The sequence below is a fragment of the Toxorhynchites rutilus genome, chromosome 3, assembly GCF_029784135.1.
Source record: "Toxorhynchites rutilus septentrionalis strain SRP chromosome 3, ASM2978413v1, whole genome shotgun sequence".
NCBI classification, from domain to species: domain Eukaryota; kingdom Metazoa; phylum Arthropoda; class Insecta; order Diptera; family Culicidae; genus Toxorhynchites; species Toxorhynchites rutilus.
The window spans coordinates 79,725,064-79,736,553 of NC_073746.1; positions in this window are offsets into that span (position 1 = coordinate 79,725,064).

The following is an 11,490-nucleotide window of genomic DNA, read 5'->3' on the forward strand; positions in this document are numbered from 1 at the left end:
ATTTAAGTTTGCACTAACGAAATTGATCTTTGCTCGAAAATGGAAATGGATTTTAACTTGATAATAGGCACTCTTATATCGTCTTCTATCTATACAAATAAAAATGGATCCCCGAATGAGTTGATAAAAGCAAATCTCGAGAGAGGAATTGTCCGATTTAGGACTGTCTTTATTCTATCATATTTCCTGTATCATACATTTATTCCATGTAACGGAGAAACATATTATTTTTGATTTTTTTTCCTTTATTTTATTAGACTCAAGTGGATAAAGAGTCACCATCAAGCAATACATTTTAAAACTATTTGAATATATTATAGCTACATAATCTTTCACTTAAGTCTAATCAGCTAAAACTACAGTGCAACTACAGTGCAATATAAAAAAAATTATTTATTCCTTCGTTGCCTCGTCCCTATTATCCTTGTCTGGAACAGTTCCTGTGGTGGGTCGTAACAACTACATCGCCAGTTGATGTAGCAACGGTATCCTTTGGTAGTGAGTGTCTCCTTGTTATGTTAATAGCTCCTGTAATGATCTTATTTCAACGGGTACTAAGTTCTGCTTGTGTAATAAGAAAGGAAGGGAGAATGGACAATGGGCGTAGGAGATGAGACCTAAATAATAACATTAGCGCTTCTTATGAAGACATATATGGGGAACATAAAACTAGGGTCGCGAGTAGCTTAGATATCGCGAACTGGCATGCGTGAGTGTGCTCCTTGAGCCTCTAAATCGGCAAACAGTTCATTCATTACATTACATTACATTCATTACATGACCAAACAACGTGCTCGATGTCATGATACCCTTCACCACAATTGCATAAATTGTTAGTGGCAAGACTATGCAGAAGAGATGTGCATTTAGCGCGGAATGATTGGACATCAATCTGGACATAGTTCTAATAAAATTTCAGTCAAGATCTAATCCTTTAGACCAGGCCTTCATTGAAACTTTGGGGATAATAGAGTATAGCCATCTCCCAAGCTTATCTCTGTTCCATTGATTTTGCCAACTGGTGAGTGCCTGCTGTCGGGAAATGGAGAAGAATTCCCGATACGCTATTTGTCTTTCAAAAACTGTGTCCTGCTTACTACCCATCTTTGCGAGTGTATCCGCTTTCTCATTACCAGGAATAGAGCAATGGGAAGGAATCCAAATGAAAGTGATTCGAATACTTTTATCAACAAGAAAATTCAATGCATTCCTAATTTTGATAAAAAAATATGATGCTTTCGTCTGTTGTTTCGAGGATTGAATGGCTTGTATACTACTAAGACTAAATAAAATAGTGATCAGGTGGTAAGGACTCAATGGTCTTAATTGCATGATGTATTGCAGCCAGTTTGACAACATACACTGAACAAGGGTCTTCAAGTTTATGGGAGCTAGTGTAATGTTCATTAAAGATACCAAAACCAGTGGATCCGTTGATTCTTGAACCAGTGAAAAACATTCTTGAGGAATTGATATGGTTATATTTTGAAGCGAAAATATTAGGGATTAACGATGATCGAAGATGATCTGAAATGTCTCGAGTTTCGTCCTTCATAGAAAGATCGAAATCAACGGAAGATTTGCAAAAGTTCGGAAAGCTAATATTATTGAAGATGTCTGCTGAAGGTTTTATTTCTTGAGAAATGTAATGAGAGAACAGATCCATGGATCTCGACCGATGGTTCAATTCGAGAAGCTTCTCACAATTCTCAATTACTAATGGGTTCATGATTTCGCTTCGGATTAAGAAGCGATAGGACAGTTCTCAAAACCGAACCTGCAACGGTAAAACACCTGCCAGGACTTCAAGGCTCATGTTGTGTGTTGATTGCATGCACCTAAAGGCTAAACGCAAGCAACGATCTCTCTCCAGTTTAATGATGTGGGTTTTAGCTGCAGAACGGAAACAAAACGAACCATACTCCATGACTGACAGTATTGATGTTTTGTACAGCGTGTCTTCTGGATGAGCACCCCACCATGTTCCAGTAACTGTCCGGAGAAATTAGTTCTCTGTTGACATTTTTCATTCAGATACGCAATATGTTTTCCCCATGTACATTTAGCATCAAACCAAACCAAGATATTTGAAGCTCGTGGATTGAACGATGGTTTTGTTGAGCAATTGTAGCAGAAGTTCGGTAGGTTGGTGCTTCCTAGAAAATACAACCATTTCTGTTTTCTCAGTTGAGAATTCAATACCTAGCTTCACAGCCCATGTAGATAAATTATTTAAGGAAATTTGCAGCGGTCTTTGCAAATCAATAGTTCTAGTACCTGATATGGATACAACACTGTTATCTGCCAGTTGCCTCAAAGTGCATCCATCTGCAAGATGATCATCTATATCATTAATATAAAAATTATACAGAAGAGGACTCAAAAAACATGATATTTGCAAGTGAAGGAAAATTTTGAACGACAATTGTGTCTGAAAATAATCTGATATTATAATGTCGAGTTTTGGTAGAAGTACTAGGAATTTTATAGTAAAAGGTAATTTTAAAGGGTACATTAGAAGATCAATCAATGAAAATTCTGCGATTGGACCCATGAACAGCGCTTAGGAAGAAAACGTGGATGTGATAACGAAAAATAAATTTTGGGCGGGACGAAGTTTGCCGGGTCAGCTAGTTATAATATAAATTTAGTAAAATTTAGTTTAGTAAATTTTCATTTTCCACCTGAGAACCATTTGCGCTTCACACTAACGGAACACGAAGCTTAATTCCGCAAACGTGAAATCCAACGAGCAGAGACGAATACAACAAAATAAAGACAGCTCAAATCGGATCATTCCTTCCTCGGGTTTTGCGCTTACTAACACATTTGGCCTTCCATTTTTATTTATATAGATTAACGGCAATTTGGATTGGAATAATACCGTTTTCAATACTTCCAATACATACAGCTCATACCGCATTATCCTTCAAAGCAGCATAATAAATCAATAAAAAAATAATTACCATTCACTGCATTAGGGATCCTAAAACAATGCATACTCGTGAGAGAGGACTAGAACATTGTTTCTGTCAGCATTTGTTGATCACCTGACCAGCTTTAATAATTGAAGTTTAAATCATTAGTCGCCTTTTATTAAAAATCTTCTGAATTTCGTTTTAATTTATTACACATTAAGAAACTAGAGCTTCATAATTGACCCCTACCAATGGATTACAAACAAAGCACACTGATAATGACTAATAAATTCAAATTTGAAGGCGTTATTGGGCAATGGCAAAATAATTTTGGCCTGGCGGAACTTTTTCCTCTAGCATAATTAATCCCGTCGTGGGCACGATTCTTCCACATCACCTCGGTATCGTTCCGGTGTATCATCGCCCTCCCCTCCCACATCATTGTGCCCTTCAGTTTAGTGTTTAACGGAAACCAAAACTTCTTCTGTCTTCTGTCTTGTGGCAAAAAAGACGCACGGAACTTTGTCCCGCGAACATATGCAAAAGTTTAGAATTTCAACGAACATTGAGGCACACATACACATACACACGCACATGTGCCCGTTATGTAACATCATGAAAGTAAAATTTATTTGCAAAGTTCAAATTCTTTCTGCTTCATTATCTTTCACTTCTGGAGGCAAGCAACAACTCGTCACGTTCGGCCCAACCCCTCTCATTTTCGCTAGTTCTTTGGCGGGACGTTCTGGAGCCTACACGACCGGCGCTCCGGCTTGGACGGAGTGTCAACGAGGAGCTTCCGCACACTAATATTCATGGGACGTGCGGGAACAATTTCCACTGCTTCTGTCGAAACGTACCCCTGGACTGAATCTTACACCGTCTGGTCTTGTGATTAACGCGTCGAAAACAAGGCATACCAAAGCTACAAGTGACTGTGGACGGCGACGAACTTGGGTCGTTGAAAGAGCTCGTGACGGCCGTATCGAAGGGTGATTTAAGAAGTAGAAAAGTTGAGGAACAAATTGGAAGATTCAATGAAATTGAAATGAGAAATATTCAACAAAGCGGAAAGATTGTTTGCACTATGTTTAGTGAAACGATTCAGCTGTACACGAGCTCGTAGTATAAATTTAATTTATTCAAGCTAACAAAAAAAAACAAAAAAAATAGTAGAGTGGTGTCAAAGACACGACCACATTGTTAACGTAGGACTACGAAATCATTTCTTTCAATTCGCCTTCAATTCAATGATCACTGAAATGAAATTAAGTTAGAAAGCAACGAAATTTTATAAAACTAGCATATGCCACTGGCCGATTGCTGTCTATAGTTAAATTAAAAAAAGGAAGTTCCTGAGTCAGATAATTGATGCCTCTCGACTGATGCAATGTTACATGCTTTTTACTTTTATCTCTACCTTTGTTTGTTTATAGAGGCTTTAGACATAAAAGTTTGCAACGTTACATGTTCGGAACCAACCGAAATAATAGCTGAAGCAAGCAACAACGGTATACAACCCCATCTGACATCGTTCGTTCAGTGATACATCAAGTCCGCCTGAGCTAGGAATAATGCTTCTTCTCATTTTACCCTCATATAATCCTGCTAGACTACGTATGAAACATTATCCAAATGCGCTATATATCACATTCTGATTGGTTCCGCTGGTTGGCTCAAATGATTCCAACCAAAAGGTGCAACCAAAGTAACAGCGGATTATATTTCGAATACAAGCAAAACATTGAATCGAAAGCCCCTCCCCTTGTTATTATATCGCCAGTTCATTCATATCAGTACAGTTGCTTTCCAAAAACATAATCCATTTTCTGACCGCGAAGCATAGGTCATACGCTAAGGCCAATGTTCCAGCTTAACCACGAATATCATTATCCACAGCGGGTAGTTGTAGCATCGGCAGCAGCGATCAACGAGTTTTAAATATTTTTTTTTTTATTCCAACAGGTTTATTCTATTAGGCTCATTTAGCAATTCATTCGTGTACATTTTATATCTACTTTTGTTGTATATTACATTGTTACCATATGAAGGCGTAAGAGTATCGCTATCTGTCGATAAACATTTGGTTTATCTATAACACAGTAGCCGTTTAGGCGTAAGAGAATTCGTATTCTATCGATGCACAAGACATGTCGCCTTTTTCAGCGTGAGAATATTGCTATTGTTCGAATGTTCACAGTTGGGCTGTTCACAGTGGGACTGTTGATATGAGGCTTCCTTTGTTGCGTTATCAACAGTGCCAATCAGTGTTGCTAATGGTCACCATCGTATGACTTTCATGGAGACGTATGTGTTGTGTCATTAATGAACATCATAAAATGAACAGTCAAACAACCGTCGAACTAAAAATGTCGTATGACATTTCGGCTTTTTTTCGTCCAATACATTAGATATCCATCGCCCCGTAATTAAACAACAGTGTTCACGGGGAACGCTCACCGCTGAAAACGTTCATTCAACACATTCGCACTTGATAGGGGAGAGTTCGACGGTTGCTTTGATATAGCAATTCGTCTGAATACCATCCATCGTGTATGGATGTGTGAGTGAGCAGGTGGATGTATATGTGCAGCTACGCTTGAATGCAGAATAAAGGGAGAAAAAGAATGCACACCACTGCAGTTTTAATGTCAAATGACATTAAAACCACAGTCATATTAGCCGGAATTGAGGGATGGTTATGAGCACGAATGGTAGAATGGAAACAGCATATTTTCATCGCTCTTCTGGGTACGGTCGACAGAAAGAGAAAACATATAAACGTTCAATTGATAGTGGTGTTTGCGGCTGTGCGTTTATTTCTGATGTGACTGTTAGAACCGAGCAATGCGTTCTTGGTTACATTCGCAATACATATTGAGCCGTAACTCTTGAGCAAGGGCAGTATGTGATGGTTGTCGACCGTTTACAACACTGGTGCCAATTACCGATGCCGAAAATGTAGCGGTAAGGGACTGGGATTATCGTCACATGATGATTGTTGCGTGGACATAGTAGCTAGAATAATACACAAAGATGGTCAAGTTGAGGGGCCCTGAGTTCTAAGCTCATGATCGTTCGCTTAGTAGCGGACACGCAACCAATTAGGCTACGAAGACCCCCGAAGACGAAGGGCTTGTTATATCGTATATTTTTTTCAATCGTATATTTAATTTGATGCCATCCAACGGACAACCGTCACCCATCGCTTTCATTCAATCGATCCAACACACAGCGCTCATACACTAAGAGCGTTCGCAATTCAGTACAACAGTTCGATGCATTCTGAAGTGACATCCGAAATAATAGAACAAAAATTACGATTTGTTCAAAGCTACACAAATTTTAAGCGATTTTTTTTGAGGACGCATCAATCGCAAAAGGAAAAAAAACAGTGCACAAATAATTAAGCTGCATCTCCAATTACTTTATCCGAGTATAACACATGAGTGGAAAGAAAATCAGTTTACAAATCCATAAACAAGTGGTACAAGATTATTTGCGTCATGGTATACAGCGAAATATTGCGAAAAGGTTCGGAATAAGCCGAGAAGAACTTGTACAACGCAATTGAGAATACGTGGGCTATTTTAGACTGCAGCGTGTTAGGGAATAGTATAGGAGTATGAACTAACATTTGTAGATTCTTCTAAGGTCCTGGAACCAAATCAACCAACAGCGTCTTCAAAATCGTGCTGACAGAGGTCATATTATTTATTGATGTTGTTGATGTCTTTCGCAATTGAATGGGAGCTTTAATTTTATAATATCTCCTTTCAATAATTTAACAGAAAGCAGGTTATAGTGATGTTTTTGCATAATATTTATTAGCCTCATTAATTAGCTACCACTTACCATCGATTTCGTTTAGTTTTGTATAATTTTACTGGGCAATTAATCCGGTTTTAAACAATTTTGTGTGGAAAATTTTTCAAAACTGATAAAATACAAAAATATGTGACCTTTCCACAGTATTGCTTTGATAAAAAAACACACACAATGTGATGTAGGACAAAGAATTACCTACAGGAGACATATCTGACCTCCGCAGCGCATACAGTAATGTTTATTTCGGAGGACGAATTCTTTCTTCATTTATTGTTTATTATATTTACAATTTTGAATGTTTATAGGTACCGATCAATCTAGCGCAGTGGTTTTCAACAATTTTTAACCCAATCCCCCCTGACCGAAAATTAATCTCAATGATTTCAGTATTTTATAAAAAAAAATCTGTAGCATATCAATAAAATAATGAAGGAATATAAACGGTTTTCAAGTTATATTCGAAATAAATTTGATTTTATACTTATATCTGATTACAAAAAAGGTATATAAAGGTATACATTTCGTAATTCTTGAGAACATTATGGAAAAGCACACTTCATATCATCTTCGATATCCACTCTGTTACAGTGTTTTGTTTCCGTCAGCAGCATCATAGGAAATACAGATTCACACAAATGCTACGCAAAAAAAACAACGCGCTTATTCCACATATCAGGATAAGAATCGATCATTTGTAGACGAAAGTCTTTCAAACATTTTGAAGATGTTCAATTGAACATTACATTTCAGATATGAGAATGTTTGCCGAGGATCGCAAATTTTAGCGTATCCATAAAGTTTTTGTGGCAATTTTTACTTATAATTGACATCTTCTGGGCGAAGTAAATGTGCAATATTCCCTTGCACAATTCCCCCCCTCCTCCCCCCCCTTTAATGACCAAATTCCCCACTAGGGGGGAATTCCCCACCGGTTGAAAATCGCTGATCTACCGAATATGTGATGTCGTTCCGCACAATTTCAGATAAAGAAAACCTAAATGATGAATCAATTCCACTGAATAATAATCTACCAGCCCTCAATATCGTTGTTTTTCGCAACATATTTGTACTTTTCAGATAATCGGAAAGAAATGATTCTGAGCATTGACTCCATTTCTCCACCGCCAACAATAAAAATAACAACAATAGTTCTCATTTATGAAAAGTCTGCTGCTAATAAGTTATTTTTAGCACAATCCAAAGTTGGAGTTGGAATTGTAGGCCCAAACTACCGACATAGTGGAAGCCTTGGTAATCAATGTTCCGTTTATTCCGCCGAAGCTTTTGCAATTGCGAATGCTACAAGGCAAATACAAAATAGAAGCGTAATTTTCACCGATTCTGCAAGCTGCTTACAGGAGATAGAACAAGGGAAGTTGCATCATCCTTTCATTCAAAAAATATAAAAGAGATGAAGGATAAACAAATCATTCTATGCTGGGTTCCTGGTCACCTGGGAATCGACGGGAACGAAAAGGCGGATGACTTGGCTCGCGAAGGACGAAATGCGGAGGTGATTTGTCCCTCGGTTCCGCACAAGATACAGGGCCTTATTCCCGAATACACTACACGTGAAAACAATGTGTAGTGAGTACAACCTTATTCCGGAATACACGCCACTGTAAACATTTGGTAGAATTCATTATCAATACACCGAGTTCATCCACCGATGTTATTCTGATTTACACTTCACGCTCTCTTTTGTGTAAACAGTCATACACTCTCCCGAAAAGTTGGTATATATGACGAGCTTTTTGGTAAATATTACCAATATTTAATAAATGTTTGCAATACGAATTCTTCGTACATATTACACGATATGATGTCAAATCGGCCAGTATAACCCAGTATAAGCAGTCGGTTCAACGTTCGTTTAACATATACAACATGTTATATTAACCCTACCTTTATGCATATATTGTTATGAATTTATTGAGCTTTTGTGTGCATCTTTATTCATTTATTGAACTATCTGAACTATTTAAAATATTTATTGAACTATCTAAATTATTCATTGAACTATCTAAACTATTGACATCTGATCCTGTTCGATTGGGTCTGATCCATGGCTACAAATTAGGAAAAAATACACAGTTATTACTATGAATAGCTACGACAGACTACTCAATTCTCACCATTACCCTCTCCCAGGACCAGCTTTTAATTACTTCTCAGCCAAACACATTCGGGAGATATCATGAAACTGACAAAACCCAGATGGCATTAAGTGAAGCTAGCTTTATGCCCCGTTGCAACATTGACTTGACGCGCAGGATACGGAACCTGCGTCGTGACGAATCCGGAAAACATCTAATTGATTGAACCACCGATCACAATCGTCTGCAAAACGTTTATGAAGTTGTCCTTGACCGAATCCAACAGGTAGAACTAGGACTCGACAGGGCTCGTTTTTGTGTATCGAAGTACCCAGATTCCTTACTATTGAAGTTCTCCCGCAGCAGACGAGCACAAATCATTGCTATCCAATATGTATAAATATCAATTAAAGAACATAAATTAAATTGATTTTCACGAATATTACATACCTATCCCGAATCTGAGTTAATACGACCTTCTTCTGTGATGAAATCAATATCGGAAAGTAGTGCCTTGCAACTCAATTAACAACTCGGTAATTAGGCTAATAAATTTATTTTCTTCGCGGCTGACATTTCTATTATGGTGGGTATAAACTAGTGATATATTCATGTGGAAAAATAGGATGAGATTTATAGAAATCGCATCAACCGTTTACACTAACGCAAACTTATATACTGAATATATTCATATTTTCGGTGAATTTATTCACCTAAAGTAGAACTGCATCCAACTTTAGTGATTTCTCACCAAAGAGAAATTCACCAGCGTTTACATATGCCTGAATTTATTCTATTCATAGTGGTTATATATACCTCGAAGAAGTGTATCATATATATTCTCACCCGTTTACATCTATTTTCGTGTGAATAAATCCATCTATAGCTATAGATCTCCCAAATGCAAACGCGCCATTAGAAACGACATCGGAAATGAACACAACGTCATTTTGGTATCCACTCCACATTCTACACGAAGTTCATTTTTACACTTCACGATCGGTGGAAACGCAAAAAAGTGAAGTGAGATGTAAGCGTAGTGGAAACGTAAGTGTAAGTGGATACGGGAATAAGGCCCACAGTTAGCTGGTGTAGAAGGATTTTGTGGCGAAAACATCAATCTATCTGGAACAACGCAGATACGAGAACCCTAAAACTCATTAAAGGTACCATAACGAGATGGGAAGACAGAAAAACTCGGCGAGAGCAAATAGTCCTGACCAGATTGTGTCTGGGACATACTTGGTTCAACAAAAAGCATCTGTTCGAGAAGAAACCTCCCGCGATGAGTGACATATGTAGCAAACTAATCACTGTGAACCATATACTATTCGATTGCTGTAAATACGCTATTAAAAGGAGACGAAACGGACCACCAAACAATATAAGGGATATCTTAAGTAACAACAACAATATGGAAGAAAAGGTACTGAATTTTTTAAAAGACATCAAACTGTACAATCATATATGAATTACTGTAAACTCACAATATTTAATCAATATACAGAGGCGAATGCCACATTAGGCAAAGTCTCTATAAAAATAAAAATAAAACAAAACAAAAAATCACAGGAGGGGTTGCGTCTGAGACACGACCGCATAGTTGACGTAGGGTTCCGTTAGGCTATCTGATGATTTTGGATATGTTTGAGCTCGAGCTTGAGCTTGGGTAGACTGTACAATTCGTAGTTGCTCTCCGTGATTGACCTGAACCAACCAAATTGCACAAAGAACACACAGAATGACGCTTGGGACTAGCAAATCATTCTCGTTGTGCAATTTTCGGTGATTCGAGCTCAATAACAACGCCGGCCACGTCCTTACAGTCACCAGGGAAAGGGAAGGAATGTTAGTATGATATTCGCCGCCCGTAGTCCAGAAGGGTCGCTTCTATAGCATGGTTCCCTAGCGTTTATCATGGAAGGGATAGTTTTTTGTTAGTGGGAAGGGCTAATAATCAGGATTAACTGTGGTAAGTGATATGATTCGACATTGAATTGACAAAACTGAATTACGAAATCGAATGTATTTCGACTAACGGACCAGCTATGTATTTTAAAGACAGATGAATATTTTTATTTTTCACATATTCATTTCACACAGAATATACAGATTCAATAGGCCGTGGAGCCTTCAAATTTACACATTCTTAAACACTCACGACGGATGGTATCCATGGGCCACCTGAAAAGGTAACCTGGAAAACACAACTACAATACTAGCCGAATATCAATTTCGTGCTTCAATTTGTGACATTCTCGAACACCGGACGACAGATGACACCATGGACCACCTGAAAAATCTCTCTACAATAAAACATACATATAATATATTTCGCGATTCAGTGCATCACGGGCTCTTCAATTTGTCACAATTCACATTTAAAAATATATCCTTCGCCAATCACCTAAAATAATTTAATTTAATAATTTGGAACGATCTCACCAAATTATTTCCCGACTGTAGATTTTCTTCTCGTCAATGAAGCTTTTACAGCATAATGTACATCACTGTAAACAAATTGTTTCGATGGAAGCAAGAATACAACTCTCTGTTGATTTTGGATATGTTTGAAGAACTAAACTCTTTGACAATGATTTGGTGGCCCTGAAAAGGGCCGTTTTCTTTGGTTGTTGGGTATTGTTTGT